Genomic DNA, 26,698 nt, shown 5'->3' with positions numbered 1-26,698 from the left:
AACGAGGAATAGTAGAACGTACACGCTGGTGCTGGATCGAAGAGATCCAGTACCAGTTTCTATTATGTAAGTGCACAATAGTAATTTCCACTTCACATACAGAGTGCTTGAATGCAAAAGACAGAGAGACATGAGAGACATTACATTGAGGAAAATTCAATAAATCAAGAATAGTTATGGGGATGCTGGCGTGGTATCTTTGCGACCTTTCGCTCCTCTGTAGCTAAGGTATTGCTCTTGCGGAAGTGAACACACTATTGCCTGTAGTGAATGCTCGAGTCAGGGGAATAGACGAGAGTGGGTAAATAACACAGCAGCTGTTGAGATGTAGGCACAGAAACACTACCTAGTGGATCTGTGCTATCCAGCGCCAGCATCGGAATCTAGCTTCTCTGTTAATTAACGGAAACGGCGGAGCGTATTGGATTTTTTTCTTAACATTAACTTAATGTTGATTGCCACAAAGAAGTATAGCACGTGAAGGCGTGCATTTACGAATCCATGTTACTTTCATCTCAAAATTTATACTGTAGCCGCTGATCGCTACGAGTCGCGCGCGAGCGTAAGTTATCAGTAATGGAAAACACAATACAACATTCCTCTGTGCCTGAGGTAAGAGGCCTACTTCTCTTAGCTCGCGCCCGAATTCACCAAAGTCAACATAAATAAAGCTCATATTAAAATATTAGTCTCTTAAAATACCCTTTTTCTTATTTTTTTTTGTTTTTTTTTTTTTTGGTACTGAGCAGGAAAGCTACTCGAGCTTAGCTCGATTTTCTCCTCTGGCGATCGTAACTGTCAGTCGTAATCACTGAACAACAAACAACATCGCGACACGTTCCGCCTAGTCCGTCTGCGTACAAAGCTACGTTTGCTGCAGCTGGCGTGGTCTAGCGGCTGGCTCCAGAGCCTATACATTCGACGCCACACGAGTTCAATCCTCAATTTGTTTCTCACGACACCGTCTACAGCCCATCGAAGTTTGCCGGTATCATTTCATAACACGCTTTATGTGCTCACTAAGATAATTCTTGTCATTGAACTCCACGTATACTTCCTACCACAAATCTCAAACGAGTAACAACTTGCTTTCATGTGTGTTCCGACTTGTCGGCATACATAATGCACGCATTGTAGAACTACTGATACAAATTCATGTTGAATACAATAAAATCGGCTTTATATGCACTGAAGAATATCACGACTGACTCACAGACTGGCGGCACGCAGTTATTTCGAGAGGCGAAGCAGAGAACCCCCTGAATGAAATCTGACACTTGTGCGGCAAATGTTTCCAATGTTCATAAAATGTTTCAGTTTTTTGCCGAGCTGAAACTCTCCGAGAGTGCCGAGGTTAGAGAACGTTCATTAATTATGTGAGCTCAAAATGGAGGTAGAGATCCGGCAAATTCTTAACAAGTCTCATTTAAAGGGAAAGGTTGGGATAATGGAAACCTTACATCAACTTTTTATTTCAGAGGACGTGTATTGTTATATAACATAAAATTTAGTTTCATATAATTAAGTGCCCACCAATCTTTAGCAGTTCTTAAAGGTAGCTAGCGTTTTCCGATTCTGACCTTAGTTAGTAGATGCGTGTTATTATAAAGCAGGATGAGAAACGCGAGCCGCACCAATGGGATACTACATTCAGAAACATGTCACTCGCAGGTCTCAGTTTGACAATAAATGTCTTAATCTGTCTTTTTCGTGGTCAGTTTTTGTGCCGTCTCTGTGCCTGCGTCCTTGGCAGGAGCATGTATTGCCACGCACTCGTTAAGACCTGTTAAAATCTTGCCCTAGCTTCAGACTTTCTATTACATGTATTCGTGAAACGACAACGTCCTAATGTTTTCGTAACTATTGCATCACATATGAAGTCTAGAATCATGTTGTTATGAAATGTACACTGATGACGTTTTCGTGTTTTTGCGGCAAGTACGGCTTTTCCCCACCAGAAACGGCCACTGCTCATGAAAATAATTGTACTGTGCGCTGGAGTCAGTGGGCGAAGGGCGCGAATTTATAATAGCGTGTTCTGCCGCCAAGAACAGGAGCGGCGCTGTGCATTGTTCAAGGCAGCGTCGCAGGCCGGCCTACGGTTGCCCTGCCCCTAGTTCCGTAGCCAAATTGAAATTTACGCCCCCTAATGAGGGGGTGATACTGTGCATGCAGCGGAGCGCGAGCTGCTTGCGAACTTGGCTGCCGGAAAGACGGCCGAGGAATGTGGATGTGGTCCGCCCGCGAGGAGCCGCTGCGGGTGCCGCGATATATTCCAATTAGCGTCGTGCAGGTTGGCAGCACTGTGTGTACACCACGCCAGCCAGCACCGCAGTGTTGGCGGCTCCGTTTCTGCTGGGTGTACGCTGCTGGTGCAGTAGTGCCAACTTGTATGACCACAAAAGTCTCTGTACCAAGTGAGAGTAGGCGCTACAATAAGGCCTGGTGTAACACGCAAATAAGAAACTAACAGGAACTTTCACTCGGAGTGTGTAATTTTTTTGAAACTTACTGACAGATTAAAACAGGGTCGGACTGGGATATGAACCTGAAGCCTTCATAGTGTGAGCAATTCTCTTACAGACTACGCTGTCTAGGTACGACTCACGACCCATACTTAAAGTTTCGTTTTTATGGTACCTTTCTACTACTTTCGGAATTTCAGAGAAGTTCTTTGCCACTGCTTACTGGAGTAATACACCTGCAAGAGAGGATATGTATGGTATGTTGGAGACATTGACTGAAGTACCACTCAAAGGCGAAGATTCTGCCAGTTCCACTACGTCAGCTGGTGGAACTGCTGCTCTGAGAATGGGTTGTTAGTTGTGCATGGATGGCTTAGTTGGTAGTTTACAGCCCATTAAAGCAAGACAAGCCCATCGTACAGTTTTAACCCATCACGTACTTTCAAGAAACAATCATTTTTCACCACAGTCCCAAAAGGTGAGGAATTTGCAGAAATATATATTGTGAATTGTGTATTTGGCAGTTTCGTTTCTTCCCATTATATGTTGTTTCTATATTTATCTTTGCTATTCTCTTATACGAGTCTGCTATAATCAGTTATGATTAATCGATACAAGCACTGCAGTGTTTGCACAGTTACTGTAGTGACTCTAAATCTTTGGGTGATTTCGAGAGGTTAGTCTAGACAAGTGGCTCCCAACGTGAGGGTAATTACCCCCTGAGGGGTAGACTGAAATTTTCTGAGGGGTAAAAACTAAACGATTCGATTCCGTTTCAGTCATGAAACTAAATTATTTTCAAAATATCATTACTATTATCACAATTTTGAAAGACTCTGACACTGATTATGTAAGTTATCAATAATCACTTTCTCTCAATTAGTAGCATTAATGCAGTGGCGGTTACAGGTTCCTCACATTGTCCACCACCAACACACACATGTTGTGCTTTGTTCCATACATTGCTGACGATAAAAGTGTGGAAAATATGCTACATATTTTAATAAAATGTCTTATCTAAGTTGTAGATAGTACCTGCAGTAGTCCAGAAATTGCTTCATTACTCGCTTCGAAACAGATAAATGAATTAATTGACACCATGAGACAGCAGTAACTACATAATGGCTTCTATAGATTAGATTAGATTAGATTAGATTAATACTAGTTCCATGGATCATGAATACGATATTTCGTAATGATGTGGAACGAGTCAAATTTTCCAATACATGACATAATTAAGTTAATTTGACAACATACTTAAGTTAATAAAACAACTTTTTTTATTTTTTGTGTTTTTTTATTTTTATTTTTTTAATATATTTTTTCTTTTTTTTCTTAATTTATATCTAAAAATTCCTCTATGGAGTAGAAGGAGTTGTCATTCAGAAATTCTTTTAATTTCTTCTTAAATACTTGTTGATTATCTGTCAGACTTTTGATGCTATTTGGTAAGTGACCAAAGACTTTAGTGCCAGTATAATTCACCCCTTTCTGTGCCAAAGTTAGATTTAAGCTTGAATAGTGAAGATCATCCTTTCTCCTAGTATTGTAGTTATGCACACTGCTATTACTTTTGAATTGGGTTTGGTTGTTAATAACAAATTTCATAAGAGAGTATATATACTGAGAAGCTACTGTGAATATCCCTAGATCCTTAAATAAATGTCTGCAGGATGATCTTGGGTGGACTCCAGCTATTATTCTGATTACACACTTTTGTGCAATAAATACTTTATTCCTCAGTGATGAATTACCCCAAAATATGATGCCATATGAAAGCAATGAGTGAAAATAGGGGTAGTAAGCTAATTTACTAAAATGTTTATCACCAAAATTTGCAATGACCCTTATTGCATAAGTAGCTGAACTCAAACGTTTCAGCAGATCATCAATGTGTTTCTTCCAATTTAATCTCTCATCAATGGACACACCTAGAAATTTGGAATATTCTACCTTAGCTATATGCCTCTGATTAAGGTCTATATTTATTAATGGCGTCATACCATTCACTGTACGAAACTGTATGTACTGTGTCTTATGAAAATTCAGTGAGAGTCTGTTTACAAGGAGCCACTTAGTAATTTTCTGAAAGACAGTATTGACAATTTCATCAGTTAATTCTTGTTTGTCAGGTGTGATTATTATACTTGTATCATCAGCAAAGAGAACTAACTTTGCCTCTTCATGAATATACAGGGTGATTCAAAAAGAATACCACAACTTTAGGACCGAGCGAGGTGGCGCAGTGGTTAGCACACTGGACTCGCATTCGGGAGGACGACGGTTCAATCCCGTCTCCGGCCATCCTGATTTAGGTTTTCCGTGATTTCCCTAAATCGCTTCAGGCAAATGCCGGGTTGGTTCCTTTGAAAGGGCACGGCCGATTTCCTTCCCCATCCTTCCCTCACCCAAGCTTGCGCTCCGTCTCTAATGACCTCGTTGTCGACGGGACGTTAAACACTAATCTCCTCCTCCTCCTCACAACTTTAGGAATTTAAATCTCTGCAACGACAAAAGGCAGAGCTAAGCACTATCTGTCGGCGAATTAAGGGAGCTATAAAGTTTCATTTAGTTGTACATTTGTTCGCTTGAGGCGCTGTTGACTAGGCGTTAGCGTCAGTTGATGCTAAGATGGCGACCGCTCAACAGAAAGCTTTTTGTGTTATTGAGTACGGCAGAAGTGAATCGACGACAGTTGTTCAGCGTGCATTTCGAACGAAGTATGGTGTTAAACCTCCTGATAGGTGGTGTATTAAACGTTGGTATAAACAGTTTACAGAGAATGGGTGTTTGTGCAAAGGGAAAAGTTCTGGACGGCCGAGAACGAGTGATGAAAATGTAGCACGCATCCAGCAGGCATTTGTTCGCAGCCCAGGAAAATCGACTTGCAGAGCTAGCAGAGAGCTGCAAATTCCACAATCAACTGTATGGAGACTCCTACGAAAATGGTTAGTTATGAAACCTGAACGTCAACTACCCGAGGCGATGGATCGGCCGCCAGGCAGCCCGTGACAGAGCACTTCATCACTGGCCTCCAAGAAGCCCTGATCTTACCCCTTGCGATTTTTTCTTATGGGGGTATGTTAAGGATATGGTGTTTCGGCCACCTCTCCCAGCCACCATTGATGATTTGAAACGAGAAATAACAGCAGCTATCCAAACTGTTACGCCTGATATGCTACGGAGAGTGTGGAACGAGTTGGAGTATCGGGTTGATATTGCTCGTGTGTCTGGAGGGGGCCATATTGAACATCTCTGAACTAGTTTTTGAGTGAAAAAAAACCTTTTTAAATACTCTTTGTAATGATGTATAACAGAAGGTTATATTATGTTTCTTTCATTAAATACACATTTTTAAAGTTTTGGTATTCTCTTTGAATCACCCTGTAGAATGGCAAGTCATTAATATATATTAAGAACAACAAAGGACCCAACACTGACCCTTATGAAACCCCATTCTTGATAGTTTCCCAGTTTGAGGAATGTGCTGATTTCGCTTATTATGAGAACTACTTATTTCAACTTTCTGCACTCTTCCAGTTAGGTACGAATTAAACCATTCGTGCACTGTACCACTCATGCCACAATACTTGAGCTTGTCTAGCAGAATTTCATGATTTACACAATCAAAAGCCTTTGAGAGATCACAAAAAATCCCAATGGGTGGTGTTCGGTTATTCAGATCATTCAAAATTTGATTGGTGAAAGCATATATGGCATTTTCTGTTGAAAAACCTTTCTGGAAACCAAACTGACATTTTGTTAGTACTTCATTTTTACAGATATGTGAAGCTACTCTTGAATACATTACTTTCTCAAAAGTTTTGGATAAAGCTGTTAGAAGGGAGATTGGACAGTAATTGTTGACATCAGATCTATCCCCCTTTTTATGCAAACGTATAGCAATAGCATATTTCAGTCTATCAGAGAAAATGGCTTGTTCCAGAGAGCTATTACACAGGTGGCTGAGAATCTTACTTATCTGTTGAGAACAAGCTTTTAGTATTTTGCTGGCAATGCCATCAATTCCATGTGAGTTTTTGCTTTTAAGCAAGTTTATTATTTTCCTAATTTCAGAGGGAGAAGTGGGTGAGATTTCAATTGTATCAAATTGCATAGGTATGGCCTCTTCCATTAACAGCCTAGCATCTTCTAATGAACACCTGGATCCTACTATATCCACAACATTTAGAAAATGATTATTAAAAATATTTTCAACTTCTGACTTTTTGTTCGTAAAGTTTTCATTCAATTTTATGGTAATACTGTCTTCCTGTGCTCTTGGTTGACCTGTTTCTCTTTTAATAATATTACCAATTGTTTTAATTTTATTATCAGAGTTGCTGATTTCAGACATAATACACATACTTCTAGGTTTTTTAATAACTTTTCTTAATATAACACAGTAGTTTTTATAATGTTTGATAGTTTCTGGGTCACTACTCTTTCTTACTGTCAGATACATTTCCCTTTTCCAGTTACAAGGTATTTTTATACCCATAGTAAGCCATGATTTGTTACAAGGTTTCTTACGAGTATATTTAACTATTTTCTTGGGGAAGCAGTTTTCAAATGCATTTACAAAAATGTCATGAAATAAATTATATTTTAAATTGGCATCAGGTTCATGGTACACCTCATCCTAGTCTAACTGCTGCAGGCTTTCCCTGAAATTTGCAATTGTTAAATCCTTGACTGAATGTACTACTTTGGAGGACTGTTTAGTATTGCTGAATGGAGCTATGTCATATATTGTAACTAGCTGTGCACCATGATCAGAAAGACCATTCTCAACAGGCTGAGCATTTATCTGGTTAAACGTATATTGGTCTATAAAGAAGTTATCTATCAGTGAGCTGCTATCCTTCACCACCCGAGTAGGAAAATCAATAACGGGTGTAAAATTGAAAGAACCGAGTAATATTACCCTCTTTCAGAGAATCTACATTGAATTCCCCACAAATAACAATTTGCTTCCCCTGTCTGACAGATGGCACAACAAGGAGTCCAAATTTTTCAGAAATAGATGAAAATTTCCTGATGGGGACCTATATACAGTTACAATTATAAATGTGCCTTTATTTAATTTAAGCTCACAGGCACATGCTTGTATATGTTTATCTACACAAAACTTTTTTGTTTCTATACTTTTTGCACAATGATAACTTTTGACATATATGGCAACTCCTCCTTTCTCCATATTTTCTCTCATAACATGTGCAGAGAGCTTATATCCACTTACATTTAGCCTTATCCATATCAGTAACAATGTGATGCTCAGACAGGCATAGTATATCTATTTCATCCTCAGCTTCTAAATCTTCTAAACAAACCAGAAGCTAATCTATTTTATTCTTTAAACTCCCAATATTTTGATGAAATATACTTACATTATTTTTAATTATACTTTTATGAGAACCTTTCCTTATTCTAACATTTGCAGTACTCTCCTGTCTGAGTTTCTCATTGTGCTTAGGCCTAGTTCCTATACCAGTGGTCACATGGTGTTCAGAGAGGCAGATTATGTCAACTGGGTAGGGTGACTTTAATTCATCAATGCAATTACCTAGGACTGAGATACAACTTGGTGGAGATAAAATTTCTGGTGATCGGTGAAAATTTATAATTGACAGCTGTGATTGGTGATCCAATGTGCTAGAATTGTGCTGTTTAGTTTCTTTCCTAAACTGAAGATTTTTTTCAATCCTGACCTCTCGTAGAACTTGACATCTTTCTGTCTTACCTATCCTAAAAAAGGTGCTGTTCCAACGCCTGTCACCACTGGTATTTTACCATTCTTGGCAGTGCCTCCCCCCTTTAAATTTCCTGCTATTACCCCAGCCAGTTTCCCCTTCCCTTTCCTGTTGAGATGTAGGCCGTGCCTGGTATAGTCCCACCTACTGAGAGAATCAACAGGAACCACACCAATATGAGCCCCCGCACCCGACCCAAGCAGCCATTCCAACTCCAAATTAACTCTCCCAACAGAAGAGTTGAAATGAGGCCGGTCATGGCGTCTCAGGACAGATACAAATTCAACATTGGTGTGTTTCGATGCCGACGCAATCTTTACCAGGTCACACTCTATACTGTACCCAGGATCTCTGTCGATGCTGTTCCCTGGCCCTCCCACAATAACCACGGCGTCTTCCCTGGTAAATCCTTTACAGAGTGAACCTAAATTCTCTGTCACCTGATCCAGATTAGCACTTGATTTGAAAAAATTTGTGACCTGGTATCCTGGTCCTAATTCCTCCTGCAGAAGTTGGCCTACACCTCTGGCATGAGAACTGCCTAACAACAAAACTTTCTTCCTTTTCGATGACTTTCCTACATTCTTTTTCAATTTCCTATTGAAAGTTTGTTGTGTCCTGTCTACACCTACCTCTGCTTGAGGCTCATCAGTTTCTAACTGAAGCAACAGGTCCAACTTATTTTTGACATTCACCACAAAACTGTCAGACTTAGTTCTAGGCCTGTTCCTTCTGCTACCTGTTGCCACTTCCCACCTCTCTTTGCCCTTCTCCCTCCTTAACCTGTCCAGATCTTCCCTAGCCTGATCTAGCTCAGCCTGAAGGGCAGCAATTTTCCCCTCTGGTTCCACTATCTTTCTATCTCTGCTGCAAATCCTACATAACCACTGATGCTGTAGACAGTTTCATTGTTATTATTATTACTAGTTACGCAAAAACTAGTAATAGCTTCAAGTCGTCCAGTTGAAACTTCTTTATTTAAATGAGTGTGGCTATACTCAAATTGCTGAATGGCTGAGAAGATGAAACTTGTAAGTTATTTGAATCTGAAACAGCTGAGTAAAACTGAGCGTACTGCACCTACTTCCTCTTTACTTTTTCTTATTATGTCAACACTGACCCACAATATTCGAGCGCAATGAAATCTGACTGTTCAAAAAAAAAAATTACAACCTGACTTCAAATAATTAATACAAAAGAATGGCCCTGATTAAGAAGCAATCCTTACAAAAACGAATACATTTCATTAAGCACTTACCTCACAAAAATCTTCATTACGCAGACTACTGCAATACAGCGAGAGTCAATACTGCCAGTAAATAAAAATTCTAACTACTAAAGCCACTAACTACTAATAGGGTTGTGGTTAGAAAAGGAAAAATTTGGTTGCAAACCAAATAATGTATTTTTTTACCATAATAATGTGACATCCAGTTCAAACACGAATATAAATCTTCATTGACATCTAGTACAAAGGTATATAATCATGAATAATATTCAGTCTCCAAGTCGAGCATTTACAGATCGTTAGCCTACGCTAACACTTCAGGTCTCTACCCTCCATCAGTGCTGACTTCTCACATTTAACATCCGCCACTGCTGGCTGCTCACCTCCAACTGCCCAACAGTACTTCCATCTGTTGGCGACTAACTTCCACCTGCCCAACAGTACTGGCGATTAACTTCCAACAACGAGTCCAACCAGTCACAGAGTCTCTTACAAAGAAAGCGCAGTCAGAGATCCAACGCAAAGCGCTACACAGCGCTGCCAACACAGAAGCAGCCCAATTACACAGTTTCTGCCATTTCAGAAGTAAGGAGTGCAGCAATGAAGTGATTTACAAAAAGTAAATATATTGGACACATCTGAACTTGAGTTTGAATTTAAATAGGTTTGATTGTGCAGGTCAAGGATGTGTCGTAATGGTGAGGGGTAATACAGCCAATCATGTTTCGTAAGAAGTGTGTGCCCTGTAGATAGATAGCTATCATTTATGAGAAGGAGTTGTGGGTAGCACTTGCGATGCAGCACGAATTCCCTCGTCATTCATTCTGACGCCCCCCCCCCCCACACACACACAAACTAAATATAACTAATATTTCATCATTTAACATTATAAAAGTGTTCCAAGAAAAGTCTTTCATTCTGCATTTCAGTTAGGTGCTAAAGTTGATAACGTGGGGGAGGGGGCGGGTAACAGATGGCTGAGGGGTCGGGGGTGCTAGCTAATATCTGATTGCACTCAGGGATAATGATCTAAGAAAGGTTGGTAATCACTGTTCTAGTCTGTGCTGTATTCTGATGTTGAGAGAAACAATGCTGTTGTCTGTTGGAGATCCGTACTGCCTCGGAAATTGGGTGAGACTATGGCAATTTATTTGCATGCTGAAACTCTTTGAGAGTGCCGAGGTTAGGGAAAGTTCATTAATTGTATGAGCTCAAAATGGGGGTAGACATCGGGCAAAATTTCAATTCTCTCTTAAAGGGCAGAAATCTCACATCAACTTTCTAATTCGGGGCACATAGTCTATTATGTAGGACAAATTTTCGTTTCATATAATTAAGTGCCCACCAAGCTTGGTGACCTCCATGAATTGAATTGAATGCTTTACATGTGTGCATACCCGGGAGCCTCCTATTTGAAACATGTGCCGCACAAGTGTCAGATTTAATTCTGGGGGTCTCTGCTGCTCCTGTCGAAATCGATGCGTGCCTGTCTGTGAGTCAGTCGTGGTATTCTGCAGTGTTTATAAGACAGATATTATTGTATTCAACATGAATTAGTCTAGAACCGCTCGGCCACCGCGGCCGGCAAGTAGTTGCTCCTTTGTGGTTTGTGGTAGCAGGTAAATCTAAAGTTCACCGACAAGAATTACCTTTGTGATCATATAAAGGGTGTTACGAAACGACACCGGCAAACTTCGATGGGTTGTGGACGGTGTCGTGAGAAACAAACTGATGATCGAACCCGTGTAGCGTCGAATTTACAGGCGCTGGCGCCAGCTGGTAGACCACCTCAACGGCAGCAAACGTAGCTTTGTGCGCTGATGGTCTGTAGGCGGAACGTGTCGCGATGTTGTTTGTTGTTCAGTGATGACGACTGACTGTCACGATCGCTAGTGGAAAAGATCGAACTAGCGGCATCGTAGACATACCTCGTCTCCTATGAATGCAATGCTCCGTTTCCTCAGCGGATGACAGTTTCGGAAACGGGTTTCAGTCTGCAGTTTGATTTAAGCACATAAAACTGCATCCAATCACTTTTTTGAAATAGTTATTTATTAATTCCATGAAACGGTTTTCGAACATTTTCAGGCTACTTTTCAGATGCTATACAGGAAGCTAATAGATATTTCAGGCATAATGCTGGGTGCTGGCTCTGTGACAGGAAGATGGAACACTCTTTAATGCATCGCTATGAGTATTGTTTACCTGCCGATCTGCATCCAGAATTTAGTTCTATACGTAATGCGACAGTATGGTTTGCTTTCGTTGTTAGTATTCATCTGTCTGTTTCCATTGTGATGGCTAGTTGGTACCACATCAATCACTTTTACAGAATATGTGGGCATAAACACTCTGGGTACGAATCTTTGCCAGCATCCGGCATATGCTATACAACTGTTACTTACAGTAAAGATCTGACACACACCAACTTTAGTCAGAGATATTATTTGTCTTTGTTTGCATACATTAAAGTCGATGTATGGGCAAATACTTCAATTAAAATTGGAGATTTTAATTGTTTTTGTTTGCCCACACATACATTAATGTAACGTGTTTTTAGTAACGTGTTAGAAACACCGTTCGATACACTTTATACACTGGTGTTGTAACCTACCCACAGAAAAATAATGATGACAGTGGACCATAAAACAAGCGTAAACTCCCCACAAAAATAATAAGTAAATGAATTTGTTATTATTGTAACCTCAGAACAAAACTGATTTTAATGTAACCTCTGAACAAAATTGGCTCCCATTTGTAATCTGTGTGCAGAAATGCATTCACATTTAATGTAACTCAAAATTCAATTCGTAAATCCGGAAACAATAATAAAAAAACAAATTAGTAACCTGATAAATTTTATGAGGACAGCAGCGCTGCCCTTCGGCCCTGTATTGTGAATAAAAAAGCAAAAATTCTTACCTCAATAAAAAACTGCAAATATATCTGCTTTTATGTAGAAATTTTTTGACACAGCTTCGTGCAATGCTGGCGTATATATATATTTTTTTTGATTCTTGGAAGGAATGATCATGCATTGGAAATATTCTTTAAATTGAAATGAATGCTTTTCTTTAAAAAAGTTACTTTATATTATAAAAATTATTATTGGGGCATTTTTTTGGAACAAATTAAATGACAATTAACATACATTATTAGATATGCGCAAGGCTGCTTCTTTACCTTCTACAACAATACCCATCCTGCAGAGTCCTGACCAGAGTCGCGGCCAGAGCACTCACCTGACGCATGCCGACTCCCGCCGACTACTACCGTCCACTCGCTACTAAAGCCGACCGACTACTACTATATCCGACTGACTACTACTGCAGACTGACTTCTACTGCAGACTAGCGCAGACTCGCGACAAGCAACAACTAACAATAAACTACTCTCTGGTCAGAGATTCTGTCATGCTTCGCCCATCGCCGGCGAAGCATACACCTTACAGTGTCCAAAATTAAAGCAACAAACAGAATTTTTGCGAGATTGCGTTAATTTTGCCGTAAGACGGCATAAACAGGTGATAGTGAAGTAGAAACAATTCAAAGGAAACTGAACGCTAACAACTACAACATGCGTAACGGTAGACAAAAATGTTCTTCTTTTTTTACAAATTAACGGATTTGCACACACATTCCGACAACTGACTAATGTGCTCAGTATTGGGTGTGACCACCTCTGGCACTAATACACGACTGACAATGGCGGGACGTGCAGCGAATGTCATCAATCGCATGTTTAGCTATAATGTCCATTCTTCGTGCAGAGCTGCTCACAAGTCTTGGGAAGTGGTTGGTGGATGCTGACGTGATGCAGTCCGTCTCCGCAGTGCATCCCAGATACACTCTATGGGATTAAAATCGGAAGCGCGAGTAGGTCACGCCATGCGTGCATTATCTTCTGTTTCCAAGAACACATATACCACCCGTGCTTTATGAGGTCGAGCATTATTGTCCATCAGAGCAAAGTCCGGGCCCACAGCACCTTGAAACACACATGAGATCTCATCACGATACCTGATAGCAATTAAACCGTACCGATTCACCCGCACAATTGCATGAAGAGCTGTTCAAGTGGTCACCATAACCCTACGGACACCCTTAGGGACCCTCCTTGATATCGGTCTCTTTCCACAATGTTTGGGTCCAAAAATCGTATTCCATGTTCCCTTGAGAAGCGAATCTGTCGAAAATCACTGTCAAGACCAAATCGGGACTCATCTGTGGGAAGAAAATTGGACCACTGTTCGACTGCGCAGGTAGCATGTTGACGACTTCGCTCTAGTCGTTCCCCTCCTCGCTAGAACGCGTCCAGTGGATCCTGCGAGGTCAGATGCCATTTGTCGTGCAGTACTAAGATAGTACCTTACAGCCAAATAACAGTATCTGTTTCTGATGTCATACGTGGTCGTCCCAGCCCTGGTCTTTGGGATAAACTGTCGCCACACCTGAGAAACAACAGAACGATTCACTTTAAGCCATCGGCCCACATCAGTGTGCGACTGTCATGCTTCCATTCTTCCTATGACCTTCACCGCAGAGAATCTGGTAGGCATCTTCTCTGTGCCATATTGAACCGTCTGGCTGTACACAGCGATTGTGGGTGTGGGACTACCTGACAAACACTATCCCGTTTGACGGGTGCCCTGATGTCATCGCTGGCGTTGTGTCCGTTGACCGGAATGCCATTCCCCGTGCAGAAAACGATCGTACGGACATCTGTTGGCAGTTTGCATGATTATGTCGTGACTTAGACACAGGAAGTGGTAACAGCAGTTTGTTGCTCTAATTTTGGACACCAGTGCAAGTATAACATGGTTTTATTTAAGTGTTTTGATCAAAGTTTAAAACAAAAAAATAAATGTTACCTACATTTATCTGAAAGCAGGGTTAACCTCATGTGAGGGGGGGGGGGGGGGGAGCCTTCCACATCTCATTAAGGTGGTGAGGGTCAAAATGTTAAAGAATTAATAGACGTCGCCTTAGACTGGCATCGGTTAGTTGCTTAGTTGCTACTATTCCCCGGTTAGGCATGGGGCAATGTTCCTGAGCATAGTATATTGGATGTCCTTGTGTTGCTTGTATTTAGTTACATGGGAGCGCTTATAGAACTCTAAATTACCTTTCCTCTTCGCATGTAGTAACCTCAATGTTGTTATCCTCACATGAAGCATAAAATAGATTTTTGGTTGTTGAAGCAGCATGAGTTGCGAAGATGATATTTTGTTAGCTTGTCTTTAATGTGAATGTTGTACTTATAGGCTTCAGTGTCTATGTCGGTTTGTAAGTTTGTTTATTTTTGCGCTCAGAGAAAACTAAAATCTGTATTGCTGTAAATGTTTCGCGATTAGAAGGGTTCTATTGATTGATTCTGTTTGTCAAACATTGTGGTACATAATATTGTCGACTACTGTGGTGTTATGTAGGAATGAGAATTTAGTTGCACACTCAGATGATTTAATCATTTTTGTACATCAAATTGGTGAAACAGGGTCATAGTGCAACTGCACGCTACAACCTGTAGGCTAACATACGTATCAGTTTGGTTCACTGTCCTTGCAAGTCGGTACTCACTTCGCAGTGTACAAGATATGCAGGCTCCTTTCATTCTGTTGGAGTGATTGCGTGTAAACGCTCGCGCGCGCGCGCGCGCGCGCGCGCGCGTGTGTGTGTGTGTGATTATTTCCATTCGACGTTATGAGTCAGATAGCATTTCCAAATTGTTTCTCTAGGTCATTAGAATTGTACATCTTGCATATCATGAAAGTGTCAGTCCTTGATTATCACTACTTATGTAAATAGTCTTGTTTTTCTAAACACACACATGTCTTTCAACCTTTGCTCTCTAATGTCACAGAATTTGACAATGGAACTAATATTAGAGCTCCTGCTATATAAACTATGTCAGTTGCTGTGGCCAAGATCTATCATATGCCAGCAATGACGATAGCTGTATTTTGAAAAATTAAGCATCGTCGCCACCTGTAATTCACTATGGTTAATCAAAAGACAGGATTTAATTTCGTTCAGCAAAATCGATGTTTTTCTTTCTTTATTTTTTTATAATCCTGGAACTGTGTCATTCATGGTTTAAATAATGAAAAATGAACCAGTTGCTTATTTTTTCTTGCTTAGCACAACGAGTTTCGAGAACTTATTGTCATTTTAAAGGGCATTTACTTACATAATTTTTTGTGATGTTTTCATGTGTGATTACGTACCTGTGCTGATGTTACTGACAATCCTGTTAACTGCTTAATTTTTATTTGACTCTACGTCTTTCACAATAAAACTTGAGTCATCTGAAAGGATAAATCTTCTTTAGTCGTTTGTCATGATTCATGAAAGACCACTAATATATATTCAGAGAAGCAAAGGTTATTATAGAAATAAATTTTTTTTACTTTCCATTGAGAATGTAGAAAAGTTTATGCCAGTTTTGGCAACCGTTAGTGAGTTGTTTTAGTCGTTTCATAACCTTCAAACGAGTTAGTTTTCTGTATTGTTTAATACTTTAAAAAAATTACGAAATTACTTCTTTGCTCCTCTGGAAGTTCTGGAAAACTACTGCACATACACGTCAGGGACTTGTTTTATCAGATTCACCAGATCACATGAGCGAAGTTGCTAAATTTCAGGCAAAATCTTTTATTAGCCGCAACTGCGTAACTAACCTATCGAAGACCTATATTTATATGAACTTTTTTCTTTAGTTTTACTTGTAGAATAACATACTGAAATATTTGCATATCTTCATGTACCGGGTGATCAAAAAGTCAGTATAAATTTGAAAACTGAATAAATCACGGAATAATGTAGATAGAGAGGTACAAATTAACACACATTCTTGGAATGACATGGAGTTTTATTAGAAGCAAAAAAATACAAAAGTTCAAAAAATGTCCGACAGATGGCGCTTCATCTGATCAAAATAGCAATAATTAGCATAACAAAGAAAGACAAAGCAAAGATGATGTTCTTTACACGAAATGCTCAGTATGTCCACCATCATTCCTCAACAATAGCTGTAGTCAAGGAATAATGTTGTGAACAGAACAGTAAAGCATGTCCGGAGTTATGGTGAGGCATTGGCGTCGGGTCCGCAGCTCGTGGTCGTGCGGTAGCGTTCTCGCTTCCCACGCCCGGGTTCCCGGGTTCGATTCCCGGCGAGGTCAGGGATTTTCTCTGCCTCGTGATGACTGGGTGTCGTGTGATGTCCTTAGGTTAGTTAGGTTTAAGTAGTTCTAAGTTCTAGGGGACTGATGACCATAGATGTTAAGTCCCATAGTGCTCAGAGCCATTTGAACCATTTGAACCATTGGCGTCGGATGTTGTCTTTCAGCATCCCTAAAGATGTTGGTCGATCACGATACGCTTGCGACTTCAGGTAACCCCAAAGCCAATAATCGCACGGACTGCGGTCTGGGGACCTGGGAGGCCAAGCACGACGAAAGTGGTGGCTGAGCACACGATCATCACCAAACGACGTTCGCATGAGATCTTTCACGCGTCTAGCAATACTTTTTTTTATTCTAATAAAACCCCACGTCATTCCAAGCATGTGTGTCAATTTTTACCTCTCTATCTACATTATTCCGTGGTTTATTAAGTTTTCAAATTTATACTGACATTTTGATCACCCGGTGTATCATATAGGGAAAAGAAATGTACTCGGAACAAAACCCTGTGGCACTACCAACTTTACACGACCACAAACAGATTCAAGACCTAGAGATAAAAACGGCAATCCAACTGATAATGGGCATAGGACAGTGAAGAATTTGAAGGAGTAACTTTGAGGTGTACTCGTATAAATAAAGACAATAGTACTAGCTCAGGATCAGACATTTATGCAGCAATAGACCTCTGACTTTTGATCAAAATTGGTCTTTTTCAAATAGGGGAAATCCAAGTTTGCGCTTTACGCAAACAGCTAATCTTTCTAATGCTTAAACGTGTTTCATCACCTTTGGTCATCGCCAGTGGGTAGGTTGATTCAGTTCTATAAAGAGGAAGCAATTTAAGCAATAATTATTACACCGGAAATTAATCAAAAAATTAAATTTAGTACACATTGTAAAGAAGCACACTGTTAAGTTAAAAACCTGAAATTCTTAAAATACGTTGTTTGCATAAATTCCAATACTGCCACTGTTTGCATAATAGCCAAACCTACATTCTCCTTATTTAGTATGCAAACATACCTGCTGCTGGAGCTTCAAAACTTAACGATGAGTTTCTTGTTTACAATTTTTTTGTAAAAGAACTTATAATTTTTATATCAGTACATTCAGGTTAATAAGTTTTCCGAATATACGAATCGTATCAGCTTTCGCTTGGTTACTAGGGCGTACATAAGAGATAGCAAGATGCTGAATGTGATATTTCTTCTTCGGGAAATAGTCATCGTTGTGGTATCTTGAAGACTACAGTACTCATCCTGAACGCTCGGAAAATTGCTGCAACGTCCTTGGGAAAGGATGCGACTGATATTGCTGGTTGTAGACATCTAAATTTCTAAAGCCTCTCGTTACTGGAGGTAAAAATAGTTTCTAAGGCACCCGAAAGAAGCACCAAACATTAATAACAAGCCTGACTGGCAATTCTCCAATTTATTACAGCATCGCTTTACTACGACATCATACCGACATTTTATGTAAACAGGCGTTTCCATTAATACGTCACTTCGCACTGACTTTCCGATGAACAGGCGTGTACATGAAACACTGACGTGGGATACAAAATAATGAAACAGGTGGGCTGCTTGTCAGTATTACGAGTACTGTTTACTAAACGTTCAAAGTGCTTCACGCACAAATTGTGCCGTATTAACAATGCTGTAGCAGGAAATTCTGTAGCTGCTTTCAGCAAATAAAGTTTCTGTGCCTGAGGGGAGCCGAGCGACATGGTGCATGTGGTTAGCACACTGGACTCGCGTTCTGGAGGACGACGGATAAAACCATCGTCAAGCCATCCTGATTTAGGTTACCCGCGACATCTCTACATCGCTCCAGGCAAATTCCGGGATGGTTCCTTTTAAGGGGCACAGTCGACTTTCTTCCCTATCTTTTCCTAATCCGATGGGACCGTTGACATCGCCGTTTGGTCCCCTCCTTCACATCAATCAACCAACCAACCCACCCGAGGGGAACTCATTCTCCTGAGGTCGAATAGGTTGTAAGTCACGGAACTCAAGAAAACGTCAACAAATAATCGAACCACGCTCCACGCAGTTAGACCTGACATCACTGCATATTCTCTTCTATACAAATTCTGTGCGCCTTTTTGCAGAGGAGACCCAGTTGTTGGCAATTCAGATTAATTCAGCAGAGATTAACTTCCGAGTTTTCCAATACTCAGGTTTAATATGGTGGAGGTATGTATAACGTGAGGAGCAATACGCTGAAGTTTCTGAAACCTACTCTCTACTCAAGGGACAGCATTTTCAGATCGCTCTGCCGAGATGAGGTCGCGTAGAAAAGTGTTCGTGGACGAAAACCGTTTTAATCTTACCACTTTATTCAGTATCTCTTTTGATACCTACGTGATAGCTTGAAAGTTTTTAGAATGTTACAGAGTTTTTCTCTGTATATATTTTAGCTTAAGGTGACAAAAATACTGCCATTACGGGTCTGACCTGTTTAAAAAGAGACAAAAGTGATAAAATACTAAGCAAATAAGTCAGAGCATCCAACTTCTATGCATAATTGCGTGTGAATGGATACGTTACGTATCCAACTGTTCAACTTACTTGGAGAATCCAATGACCCCGCCCCCCTTCACTACACTACCTTCAGATCTGAGTTGTTTCTTAGGAAATATGAAAATACCTAAAATGCTCTGTTATGTGTAATACAATAAATTGATCTACAGAAAGCAAACCGTGTGGGCTCTAACGTGCTCGGAAAAATAAGAGGGAGTGGAAGTCACAGAGGTGCCTCGCATTACAAATATAGCACATGATAATGATTACTAACACTAACGAGGAACTAAATGGTAGCGAGCAGTGTGTAGCCTTAACTGGTTTTCGGAAGCATTCAGGTAACTCATGAGTGATGCGCATGTACCCTTAGCTGTAAAATCCGTCATCCCAGGAACACTATACAAATTCATATAACATAAACACAGCCGGTAAATGCCACTTTCCCCACAATAAAACATACTCCAAATACTACAATTACTATGAACAAAACACAGGTGCATTTACAAATAAACACTAAAACTGTCAATGCATAGATCATGTGAACAATTAATTAGCTGCTGTTATTCTTTATCACTTAAGCAGTAACAATACATCTACAAATAGCAGCATGTGAAACATTTTGTAAAAAGAATAATTAACTTCTGCTTTAACTGCCTTTGACAACTGCACAAGGAACCAAATGTATCTGAAATTCCGTTTGTGTAACAACTTGGAATGTAAGTTTAAATTGCGTCAGTGTTAGTCTCAGGTCGACTTACATTAATATCCAGTCCAATGTCAAACAAAATAACTTGCAGTTACTAGAAATTTGGGTTGAAGCTTTTAGATGTAAGAAATAAGGGAGATTTACTTAAAAATCAGGGATTTTTTACAAAAAACGGCCAGTTCATAAATACTTCAAAATGAAACGTTATGTACCAATTTCAACTTCATTATAATGAGTTTCATTCAACAGAATGAGGTAATTACTGAAATTCATAAAATAAACAGTGCATGCATTAGACACGACAATACATGCAGAAAAAACTTTAATAGAACTGCCGTATTTTCTCCATCCATACTTCACATTTTACCTAACAAACTTTAAAACTGAACTGTCTACCTTTACCTTGCAATGGAACTCTCTGCAAGACATGTTCACATTTACAGTAATTACGAGCTCACTTTTAGTCACATCTACTGAACATCTGTTTCTGAGCACTTGTTAGACATTAAGGAGGAAATGCGTTTTACAAATGCATTTGATCCAGGAGTGCTCATTACAAAAGACACACATTATTGTAATTCTATTAATTTCTGTTTTCCTTTATGACTAGTAAACACTGACGATCACTTGCTTTAAGCATCTTCTATACTCTCCAAAATACTAGCAAGAAAGCTGCCAACAAGACAAAACCATTGATACAGTTCCTCTTTCTCGAGGTCTTCGTAGTGCTCTGCAGATCTGGAAAAATAATTATGCGTTTTCAGAATAACATTTTCTTTGTTTACATCACGGCAATTATTTCCACGGCTCATTCTATTGCGGACTATATAGCTGAGCAATTTGACTTCACAGTTCCTCAGTGTGTGTCATGAAGCAGTTTATAAATACGTTTGCGCTTATCGTAATTGACATCAGTTTTGTCTGCAGTAGAGGCAGTAATTTTATCTAAAGGGAAGCTATTTTCATTAACTACCTTAATGACACACTCATGAATTGAACTTTCGGTTTCTTTGGCACTTTCATAAAAGTCCAACAAATGGTTTTGTTCACCACATGTAGCTGTGAAGTACCGTATCTCACACACAGATGAAAGATTTTACGATTATCTTTATTGCTTCATCTGTTGCAATTGAAAATAAATAGTTTTTAGAAACCAGTTGGATCAGAACATCTTTTAGAGACTTTGAAGTCAGTACAAATTGTACCAAACACTCCCCTCTTCGTTTCTCTCTACACGAAACTCTGTTAGCAACACCGGAATGAGATATTGTTTGGAGTGCCCCAGGGAAGTGTAGCAGGACCACTGTGGTTCTCTGTGTACATAAATGATTTGGTGAACAGTGTGCGCAGATATCTGCTATTGTTTACAGCTGATGCTATGGTATACGATAAGGTATCGAAGCTGATTGCCTGTAGGAGCATACTAGATGAATGAAACAAAATTTCTAGTTGGTGTCATGAACGACAGTTATCTCTGAATGTGGAAAAATGTAAGATAAATCTATTGAGTATTAAAAAAAAAAGCCGTAATGTTCGTATACAGCGTTAGTAGAGTCTTGCTTGATACAGTGACGCCGTTTAAATATCTGGGTGTAAAGTTGCAAAGTCATTTAAAATGGAACAAACACGTGAGGACTGTGGTAGGAAGGCGGTTGGTCGACTTCGGTTTATTTGGGAGAATTTTAGTGTGGTTAATCTGTAACGGAGACCGTGTGTAGGACGCTGGTGCGACCTATTCTTGAGTACTGCTAGAGTGCATGGGATCCGTATCACGCCGATTAAAGGAAGACATTGAAACAATTCAGGGGCTGGCTGGTAGGTTTGTTACCGGTAGTTTTGAACAACATGCAAGTGTTACGGAGAAGCGTTGGGAAATCCAATGGAATCCCTGGAGAGAAGGCGACGTTCTCTTCGAGGAACGCTACTGCGAAAATTTAGAGGACCAGCATTCGAAGCTGACTGCCGAACGATTCTACTGTCGCGAACATATTTTGTTCTTAAGATTAGATACGCAAAATTAGGGCTCATATAGAGACATATAGTTAGTCGTTTTTCCCCCGATTTATTTTCTAGTGGAACAGGAAAGGAAATGACTAGTAATAGTACAGGGTACTCTCCACCATGCGCCGTACGGTGGATTTCGGAATATCTGTGTAGGTGTAGATGCAGGTCAGTTTATTAGAACAATCCATGTTGGCATAACTGTGGTTATGTTTAATTGCGTGAGACTCAGTAGTTAGTTCTGCGGCAGTCACTTTACGTCGCTGTGTTTGAGACGTGACTTGATTAGAAAAGTACGAATCCAGATGTTTCGTTTTACTTTGTGATCTCGTATTTCGTTTATCGGTTTCAATTCTAGCATGTTGTTAAAGATGTGATTCACTGCCATGAGTTACAGAGAATTCACGCGCACAGATGGAACACAGGGTCCTATGGCATTCTATGGTAACTGGTTTCACCCACGTGTATGACGATTCCCAGCTATTTTGATAGAACGTAACTCCTTGAACTTTCTCCAAGGAAGTTGTATCGACTGAAATTTCGCCAGAATCTGACATCTTAACAGTGATGTCTTCGATATGCTACGATTACTTCACAATTTATGTTGATATACTCTCAAACTCCACGAACAATGACGTTGGAAATTGGAAGGGAAGGTCTACACAGGTGGCAATCCTACTTGAAGTCCACGTTCGGCAAACTTCCGGCTTGACAGTGGTTTGGTTATTTAACTAGGACCCTTGGAGAGTTCTTTAGCAAGAACTTTTTGATACGCACTCAAGAGCCAAAGAAATTGGTAGGGCACCCACGTGCACGCAGAAGTACCGCAGCACTGCGGGCATGGGCTCAACTAATGTCTGAAGTAGTGCTGGAGGGAACTGACACCATGAATCCTTCAGAGCTGTCCGTAAAGCCGTCAGAGTACGAGGGGGTGGAGATCTCTTCCGAACAGCATGTTGCAAGGCATCACACATTAGCGCAATAATGTTCATGTCAGGGGAGTTTGGTGGTCAGCGGAAGTGTTCAAACTCAGAAGAATGCTCCTAGAGTCACTCTGTAGCAATTATGGACGTGTGGGGTGTCGCATTGTACTGTCCTGGTGACCAAACTGGATGCTGACGTAGGTATCATCTGTCAGAGTCGTATCTGGGCGTATCAGGTGCCCTACATGACTCCCACTGCACACGCCCCACAACACTACAGAGCCTGCACCTGCTGATAAGCAGGATCAATGGATTCATGAAGTTATCTCCGTACCCGTACACATCCATTCGCTCGATATGATTTGAAACGAGACTCGTCCGCCCAGGCAACATGTTTCCGGTCATTAACAGTCCAGTGTCGGTGCTGACGGGCTCAGGCGCGTCGTAAAGCTTTGTGTCGTGCAGTGATCAAGGATACACGAGTGGACATTGGGCTCCGAAAGCCCATATCGATGATGTTTCGTTGAATGGTTCAAACGCTTACACTTTTTGACGGCGACAGCATTGAAATCTGCAGCAATTTTCGGAAGGGTTGCACTTCTGCCCTTGAGTGAGTTGAACGATTCTCTTCGTTCGACGTTGGTCGTATTCTTGCAGCGATGTCGGAGGTCTGATGCTTTACCGGATTCCTGATACTCACGGTTGTTGTTGTTGTTGTGGTCTTCAGTCCTGAGACTGGTTTGATGCAGCTCTCCATGCTACTCTATCCTGTGCAAGCTTCTTCATCTCCCACTACCTACTGCAACCTACATCCTTCTGAATCTGCTTAGTGTATTCATCTCTTGGTCTCCCCCTACGATTTTTACCCTCCACGCTGCCCTCCAATACTAATTTGGTGATCCCTTGATGCCTCAGAACATGTCCTACCAACTGATCCCTTCTTCTGGTCAAGTTGTGCCACAAACTCCTCTTCTCCCCAATCCTACTCAGTACCTCCTCATTAGTTATGTGATCTTCCCATCTAATCTTCAGCATTCTTCTGTAGCACCACATTTCGAAAGCTACTATTCTCTTCTTGTCCAAACTATTTACCGTCCATGTTTCACTTCCATACATGGCTACACTCCATACAAATACTTTCAGAAATGACTTCCTGACACTTAAATCTATACTCGATGTTAACAAATTTCTCTTCTTCAGAAACGCTTTCCTTGCCATTGCCAGTCTACATTTTATATCCTCTCTACTTCGACCATCATCAGTTATTTTGCTCCCCAAATAGCAAAACTCCTTTCCTACTTTAAGTGTCTCGTTTCCTAATCTAATACCCTCAACATCACCCGACTTAATTCGACTACATTCCATTATCCTCGTTTTGCTTTTGTTGATGTTCGTCTTATATCCTCCCTTTAAGACACCATACATTCCGTTCAACTGCTTTTCCAAGTCCTTTGCTGTCTCTGACAGAATTACAATGTCATCGGCGAACCTCAAAGTTTTTATTTCTTCTCCATGGATTTTAATACCTACTCCGAATTTTTCTTTTGTTTCCTTTACTGCTTGCTGAATATACAGATTGAACAACATCGGGGAGAGACTACAACCCTGTCTTACTCCCTTCCCAACCACTGCTTCCCTTTCATGTCCCTCGACTCTTATAACTGCCATCTGGTTTCTGTACAATTTGTAAATAGCCTTTCGCTCCCTGTATTTTACCCCTGCCACCTTCAGAATTTGAAAGAGAGTGTTCCAGTCAACATTGTCAAAAGCTTTCTCTAAGTCTACAAATGCTAGAAACGTAGGTTTGCCTTTCCTTAATCTTTCTACTAAGATAAGTCGTAAGGTCAGTATTGCCTCACGTGTTCCAGTATTTCTACGGAATCCAAACTGATCTTCCCCGAGGTCGGCTTCTACTAGTTTTTCCATTCGTCTGTAAAGAATTCGTATTAGTATTTTGCAGCTGTGGCTTATTAAACTGATTGTTCGGTAATTCTCACATCTGTCAACATCTGCTTTCTTTGGGATTGGAATTATTATTTTCTTCTTGAAGTCTGAGGGTATTTCGCCTGTTTCATACATCTTGCTCACCAGATGGTAGAGTTTTGTCAGGACTGGCTCTCCCAAGGCCGTCAGTAGTTCCGATGGAATGTTGTCTACTCCGGGGGCCTTGTTTCGACTCAGGTCTTTCAGTGCCCTGTCAAACTCTTCACGCAGTATCGTATCTCCCATTTCATCTTCATCTACATCCTCTTCCATTTCCATAATATTGTCCTCAAGTACATCGCCCTTGTATAGACCCTCTATATACTCCTTCCACCTTTCTGCATTGCCTTCTTTGCTTAGAACTGGGTTTCCATCTGAGCTCTTGATGTTCATACAAGTGGTTCTCTTATCTCCAAAGGTCTCTTTAATTTTCCTGTAGGCAGTATCTATCTTACCCCTAGTGAGATAAGCCTCTACATCCTTACATTTGTCCTCTAGCTATCCCTGCTTAGCCATTTTGCACTTCCTGTCGATCTCATTTTTGAGACGTTTGTATTCCTTTTTGCCTGCTTCATTTACTGCATTTTAATATTTTCTCCTTTCATCAATTAAATTCAATATTTCTTCTGTTACCCAAGGATTTCTACTAGCCCTCATCTTTTTACCTACTTGATCCTCTGCTACCTTCACTACTTCATCCCTCAAAGCTACCCATTCTTCTTCTACTGTATTTCTTTCCCCCATTCCTGTCACGTGTTCCCTTATGCTCTCCCTGAAACTCTGTATAACCTCTGGTTCTTTCAGTTTATCCAGGCCCCATCTCCTTAAATTCCCACCTTTTTGCAGTTTCTTCAGTTTTAATCTACAGGTCATAACCAATAGATTGTGGTCAGAGTCCACATCTGCCCCTGGAAATGTCTTACAATTTAAAACCTGGTTCCTAAATCTCTGTCTTACCATTATATAATCTATCTGATACCTTTTAGTATCTCCAGGGTTCTTTCATGTATACAACGTTCTATCATGATTCTTAAACCAAGTGTTAATACTCACGGTACACTCGTGAAATCGTAGTACGGGAAATCCCCGCTTCATCACTACCTCGGAGATGCTGTGTCCCATCGCTCGTGCGTAGACTATAACACCACGTTCAAACTCACTTAAACCTTGATAACCTGCCATTGTAGCAGCGGTAACCGATCTAACAAAGGCGCCAGACACTTGTTATCTTATGTAGCTGTTGCCGACCGCAGCGTCGTATTTTGCCTGTTTGCATATCTCTATATTTGAATGAGCATGGCTGTACCAGTTTCTTTGGCTCTTCGGTGTATTATAAAGTTAGAAAGCTGAAATAGGTCTGCATTAGTGTAAGAATACTACAGCAATCAATATTCACATCTTACGACAAATATTTGTTACACTTTTATGACTAGAGAGAAGTGTCAGTTGCACTAAATACTCCAAAGATTTTTTATCAACCTCTGAGAAAGTCTAACTGTACGGGTATTTAAGAATGTGTACTTACGTCGGAAAAGCTGCATACCAGAATCGTATCTCGGTATTTATGTGGGTACTATGTTGACGTGTGCTTCAACACTTCTTCATGGCCTCCAATCAACTTAATAATAATCGCAAAGATTATTTACCAGCACATAAAATAAGCCGTGTTTTCCATGTCATTCTGTCGTTACTATGTAGATTATAAACCTTTTGCACACCACAGAGCTTTTAAACATTTCCATTTCACATACGTCGAATTTAAACGTACACTATATAAATAGAGATCGGTCAGAAAGCGATCGGTCAGAACCGTATTATATTGTGCCGTACTATTGTTCAATAACCACATCAATAGTCACGAACCAGATTGCCTTGTCAGCTCCATCACGTCACCTTGTCTCGTATGAATGCTCTAAAATAAGCCGGCACTCCCC

This window comes from Schistocerca nitens, chromosome 8, assembly GCF_023898315.1.
Source record: "Schistocerca nitens isolate TAMUIC-IGC-003100 chromosome 8, iqSchNite1.1, whole genome shotgun sequence".
Classification (NCBI taxonomy): Eukaryota; Metazoa; Arthropoda; class Insecta; order Orthoptera; family Acrididae; genus Schistocerca; species Schistocerca nitens.
Note: the sequence above shows the minus strand (reverse complement) of the source record.